Here is a 6,565-nt window from a genome sequence, read left to right on the forward strand (position 1 = left end):
GGGACGATACCCCCCCAAAAAAAGTAGTTGTTCAGATTCGACATCCATATCTGTTTCAAATTTAGACTAGGGAGCTTCTTGTTCTTCTTTTTCCTTATTTAATTTATTCTCTTATGCTTCTATTGTTACTTTGGATTTTAATTAATTTTTCCATGAACTAATTTGTTAAACTAAGGTCATGTATTGGCCAAAACTATGACGGTGCATTTTTTATAATTTTAAGTGATTGAATAAATTGGATTATGTTGAATTGTGTGGTGTTGGATTTAATACTTGTGAATAATATTATGAATAATTAACCATTATTTACATGATTTGATGCATAATCTTAATAACGAGAGGAGATAGGTTGAGGATTGTATCATAGGTACCCATACACCACAAAGTAAAACCGACTAGAAATAGAATTCGATTTCTTTGTGTGGCTTTTAGCGATAAGTTAGGAATTTCATATATTATAATGCATTTTTATTTAATTAAACTTTTATAAAAATATAGAAATTTAGTAAATGATAATAGACTCGTTATAACCTAAAGATAAGGTAACGAATGCATTAAAAGATTTCGTCGTCACATACTCAATTGACCAATTCATTTGCATTGCATAACTAGGTTCACACATGTGTCTCAGTTATTAAAATCTATTGATTTCTTTGGTTCGAGTTGTCTTCTAAATTAATTTTATTTTATTAATTTATTTATTTTTTTAATTAATTTTTTTATGTTATTTATTAAACCTTAAATTTCTTATTGTCTAAATAATATAGAAATTTCAAAAATGTGGTATTTGAAATGTTTCCTCATGGAAATGATATTCTTATTCACTACTATATTACTTGTTCGACCCGTATACATGCGATACATTTTAGGGCGATCAATTTTTTGGTGCTGTTGCTAGGGAAAGTATTTTTCAATATCAAATTAAAATTTTTTTTCTTTATTAATTTAGACTGTATACATACTTTTTCTGAGTGTCTTTGTCTTCTATGATTTTTTATTTATTTTTATTTTTATTATTTTTACCACTATTTTGCCTATCTTACATAATCTTGTTTTACATTGTTGGTTGAGTAGTGCATTTCAAGAAATCGTGAAGAAATTTAGCCATTTGATCTGGAGATAGATAGAACCTCCTAAGCAATAAAGAAAGACGAGATTAGCACAACAAGTAATAATCATGGCAGAAAATTACAACCAGAACTAGAGATTGTTACGTGATTATGACATACCAGACTAAGTTAGAGCTCAACCCAGCATACTAAGACTAGCAGTCATTGCCAATAACTTTGAGATCAAACTAGGACTCATTCAGATGGTTCAGCAGGGGTAGTTTGGAGGAAGTCCAACTGAAGATCCTAATGTCCATTTAACAAACTTTTTAAAGATATGCAACACCATCAAAATGAACGGCATCAGTAAGGATGCATTGAGACAGAGGTTGTTTCCTTTTTCATTAAGAGATAAAGCTAATGTGTGATTGAATTCAAAAACTCCAAATTCATTTAGCACATGGACAGTCTTTTCACAAGCATTCTTGTGTATTTTCCACCAAGTAAAACTACTAAACTCAGGAATGATATTACTAGTTTTGTTCAAATTGATGATGAATCTTTGTATGAGGCATGGGAAAGGTTTAAGGAATTGCAAAGACGATATCCACACCATGGTTTGCCTGACTAGTTGATTGTGTAAACATTCTATAATGGTCTATCTCATTCAGTAAGAATCACTATAGATGTTGCTGCAGGGGGTGCACTAATGGATAAGTCTACAAAAGATACATACGAGCTGCTTGAAGAAATGGCTTCCAAGAATTATCAATGGTCTATTGAGAGAGGTATGCCTATCAAGTTGATAGCATTAATATGTTAAATACCAAGGTAGACAATCTAGTAAAATCGTTTGGTAAGTTGGGGAATGTCAACGCTATTTATTCTTGTTGTTGCACGGCTACAACAATAAATTTATAGATGAAAAACTGCTGATAGATGACCCACGTATGGCGTATCGGAGCGATGGATGATCTCACCTGGGAGAGGGATGACTCTTGTGCGGTAGAGTCAAGCGATGAATGACCTCACTCAGGGGATGGATGACTCTTTTAGGCGATGGATGACCTTGGAAAGAAAATCGGTTAGGGGAGCAGGTGAGAATCCCCGCACGGACCCTTCGATGCTTAAGTCAGACTCGTAGAAGTGAAATGCTTGAAAGCAAAGAATCGGTCTGAGTATTAGAGTTTGCGTACCGAATAAGGAGGAGAGACCCCTTATTTATAATGATGGGAGGGGCATCCATGTGTCGTGTGACCTGATCTCCACGGCAAGAATCTCGAAGAGGCTTTGACCAAGTCTCGCGGGGGTAGTTTAAGCCGATTCTATTGGAGGTATTCGCATAAGAACATGAGTCATACGAATGCAGGCGTGGTACCCCGGATGACCCTCACTCGGGGTGTATGCGAGCGCAGGCAATGACGTGGAAGCGGGTAAGGAGGAGTGCATGCACGCGGGGCTATGCACACAAGGCTGTGTGAGTGGACGCAAGGGGCCAGGTGCTAGGGGGTCGTGCACGCACGGACCCACTAGGTATGAGGGCACACGGGAGCAACCGCGCCTGCTAAGGCACGATTCCCCTAGTGGAATCCACTTGGGGGTAACTTACCCCCGAGTGATCCCCACTTGGGGTAGGGTTATGTGCGGGCCCCCTGCCAGGCAGCCACGTGCTTCGTGGCCGTGTATAGGGAAAAGGGGGTCATGCCTGGCCTACGCCCCCTCCCTCCCGGGCCGAGTGGTACTCGGGGACGCAACTACCTGTGACCCGCAAGTGACCCTCACTTGGGGAGGGGGGTAGCCCCCTAGGTAACCTCCCAGGCTAGCCATGGTTGGCTTTCCATGTGGCGCTTCTTCGAGTCGCCACGTGGTGCTTCTACTTCTTCATTATTTTTTCCATTTTTTTTATTCTTCCATGCATAACAATTCTAATTTCAATTCTTCCAGTAATTGTGATTAGTATGAGAATGCTCACTTGGGTTTTAAATGTATATAGGTTGAGCAAACTTCGTATATTTCAAATTCTAACAGGAAGAACCAACAAAATAACCCATATTCTAACAGTTATAATGCATATTAGAGAAATCACCGCAATTTTCCCTGAAGGGATCAAGGCAACAATAGCAATTCGAGGCCTAACAATCCTCTTGGTTTTCAACTGAGACCTCAAGGAGTGATGCAACAACAACCAAAAAATAAGTCATCTTGGGAGTTGGTAATTGAAAAGATAGCAAATGCCACTACAGAGAGATTTGAAAAACTAAAGGCAAAAGTAGACCAGATGGCCAATTTCAATAGAAATTTGGAGGTTCAATTGGGGCAGATATCAAATGCCATAAATCTAAAAGGTCTAGGTAAATTGCCTAGCACAATTGAGGTGAATCCAAGAGATGAAATCAAGGCAGTGACATTGAGAACTGATAAGCAACTTGGTGGGGTAAGTAGAGAACATGTTACAGGAGATGTTGATAAAAACAATAATGTTGAGATTAGTGATGAGAATGAGAAGGATGAGATACCATCCCTAACACCATCTGTTAAACCTTATGTTCCTTCTATTCCTTTTCCTCAAAGGCTTAAACAAAATAACGTTAACAAATAGTTTGAATTTTTTTTTTAAAGTTTTTAAGCAATTGTGCATTAACATTCCATTTGTAGATGCTTTAGCACAGATTCCTATTTATGCAAAATTTTTGAAAGAAATTATGTCAAACAAGAGGAAGTTGGAGGATTACAAGACTATTGTCTTGACTGAAGAATGCAATGGTGTGATTCAAAAGAAACTACCACCAAAGTTGAGAGATCTAGCGAGTTTTTCTATCCCTTGCACTATTGGTGATATTGATTTTTCTAAAGCTTGGTGTGATTTAGGTGCAGGTGTTTCATTGATGTCCTTATCTGTGTGCAAGAAACTTGGACTTAAGGAGATCCAACCAACTACCATTTCTTTATAGTTAGTTGATAAGTCAATGAAGTACCCATCGAGAATTCTAGAAAATGTGCTTGTGAAAGTGAAAAAAATTCATTGTTCCTGTAGATTTCGTTGTTCTGGATATGGATGAAGACATGGAAGTCCTTATCATTCTTAAACGTCTTTTCTTAGCCACAATAAGAGCTGTTATTAATGTGAAAAATGGTAGGTTAACATTGAAAATAGGTGAAGAAGAGGTAGAGTTTGATCTATTTAAAGCAAGTAAATGCCCTTCTTTCACTGATCATGTGTTAAGAATAGATTGTGTTGATGAGCTAACTATAGAGGTTTTTCAGACATAGATGCCTAAGAAACCTCTCGAGAATTGTTTAACGTGTGCAGGAACGACGAGAGATGAAAATGTGGAGATTGCACAAGTAGTGACTGCATTGGAAAGTCCATGTGCTAAGTTTAAGCACAAAAGGTAGGTATTTTGAAGAGTTGGGAAAAGGTAAGCCATTCCCTCCCCCCCCCCCCCCCCTTTAACAAATTCATTCTCAAGTATATGTTTTTAGGTGAAAATAATACTTTACCTATGATTGTAAATACTTCTTTATCTGATAGTCAACTTGACAAACTGTTGCGTGTCTTGAGATTGAGAAAGAAGTCCATAAGATGGACAATTGTTGACCTTAAGGGGATTGGCCCTTTAGTGTGTGTATGTAAAATATTAATGGAGGATAACAATAAACCTATCATTGAAAATCAGATACGGTTAAATCCTAACATGAAAAAAAGTAGTGAGGGTTGAAATGGTTGGATGCAGGAATTGTTTATCCTATCTCTGATAGTGCATTAGTTAGTCTAGTGTAGGTGGTACTTAAAAAGGGTGGGATGACTATTGTGCATAACGAGAATAGTGAATTAATTCCCACGACTACAATAACTGGTTGGAGAGTTTGCATAAATTGCAGCAAACTAAATAGTGCAACCCGTAAAGATGATTTTCCTTTACATTTTCTTGATCAAATGCTTGAGAGACTTGTTGGGTATGACTATTACTATTTTCTTGATGGTTATTCAAGGCATAACCAGATTTCAGTAGCCCCCGAAGACTAAGAGAAAACCACTTTACTTGCTTATACAACACTTTCGCATTTCGTAGGATGCCTTTTGGATTATGCAATGCACCTGCTACATTCCAACGTTGTATGATGGCCATTTTTTTTTTTATTTCATTGAGTGGATTATGGAAATTTTCATGGATGATTTTTCTATTTTTGGATCTTCTTTTGATGATTGTTTTGCTAACTTATCTCAGGTTTTGTAGCGTTGTGAAGAAACCAATCTAGTTTTAAATTGGGAAAAGTGTCATTTCATGGCGCATGAAGGCATTATTTTAGGTCATAAAATTTTTGAAAGGGGAATTGAGGTGGATAAGGCAAAGATTAATATTATTGAAAAACTATCACCGCTTACTAATATGAAGGGGGTTAGGAGTTTCCTTGGGCATGCAGGATTTTACCGATGTTTTATCAAAGATTTTTTTAAATTTGCTAAACCTTTGTGTAACCTATTGAATTAGGGCGTTGTGTTTGATTTTGATATTGATTGTTTGAATGCTTTTAACAGGTTAAAAAAGGAGTTGGTGTCGACACCTATCATGGCACCGCTAGATTGGAGGATGCTTTTTGAATTAATGTGTGATGCAAGCGATTTTGCTTTGGGAGTTGTTCTTAGTCAACGAAGAAATAGGAAGTTGCATGTTATTTATTATGCTAGTAGAGTTTTAAATAATGCTCAGTTGAATTATGCAACTACTGAAAAAGAATTGCTTACTATTGTGTTTGCTTTTGATAATTTCTATTCTTATCTTATAGGTTCCAAGGTGATTGTGTATACGGACCATTTAGCAATCAAGTACTTGTTGACCAAAAAAGATGCCAAACCCCGTCTGATCCGGTAGGTTTTGTTGCTGCAAGAATTTGACATTGACATTCGAGACAAAAAAGGCATGGAAAATGTGGTGGTGGATCACTTGTCTAGATTGGAAGTGTAATCCTAAGTCGATAAGGTGCCAATCAATGATAGCTTCCCCGATGAGCAATTACTAGCACTATTAATGGTTCCATGGTATGCTAATTTAGTAAATTACCTCGTGAGTGGCATTATTCCTCTTAGCATGAGTTACCGTCAGAAGAAAAAGTTCTTGTGGGATGTGAAACAGTATTTCTAGGAAGAGCCAATGTTATACAAGCATTGTGTTGATGGCATGATTAGAAGATATGTGCCAAAAGAGGAGATTCAAGATATCCTTGATCATTACCATTCCTTGGAATGTGGAGGACATTTTAGTACCCCTAAGATAGTGGCAAAGATATGGCAATCTAGGTTCTACTAATCGGCTATGTACCAAGATGCTAGGTAGTATGTGGTCAATTGTGATAGATGTCAGCGAATGTATAACATCACAAAAAGGAATGAGATGCCTTTGACTAGTACAATGGAGGTGGAGTTGTTTGATGTGTGGGGAATAGACTTCATGGGGCCATTTCCGTTATCCTTCAACAATCAGTACATTCTAGTCGTTGTAGACTATGTCTCCAAG

The 6,565-nt window shown here is 37.3% G+C and overlaps 1 non-coding gene across 1 annotated transcript; it reads right to left on the minus strand.

The window, feature by feature from the left end:
• Window positions 1–1,563: 1,563 nt before the first annotated feature.
• On the minus strand, window positions 1,564–1,670 carry LOC127807026 (small nucleolar RNA R71). Its single transcript, XR_008024563.1, has one exon. It is a non-coding gene; the product is annotated as a small nucleolar RNA R71 (small nucleolar RNA).
• Window positions 1,671–6,565: the final 4,895 nt, after the last annotated feature.

The sequence above is a fragment of the Diospyros lotus genome, chromosome 7 (genome assembly GCF_014633365.1).
Source record: "Diospyros lotus cultivar Yz01 chromosome 7, ASM1463336v1, whole genome shotgun sequence".
NCBI lineage: Eukaryota > Viridiplantae > Streptophyta > Magnoliopsida > Ericales > Ebenaceae > Diospyros > Diospyros lotus.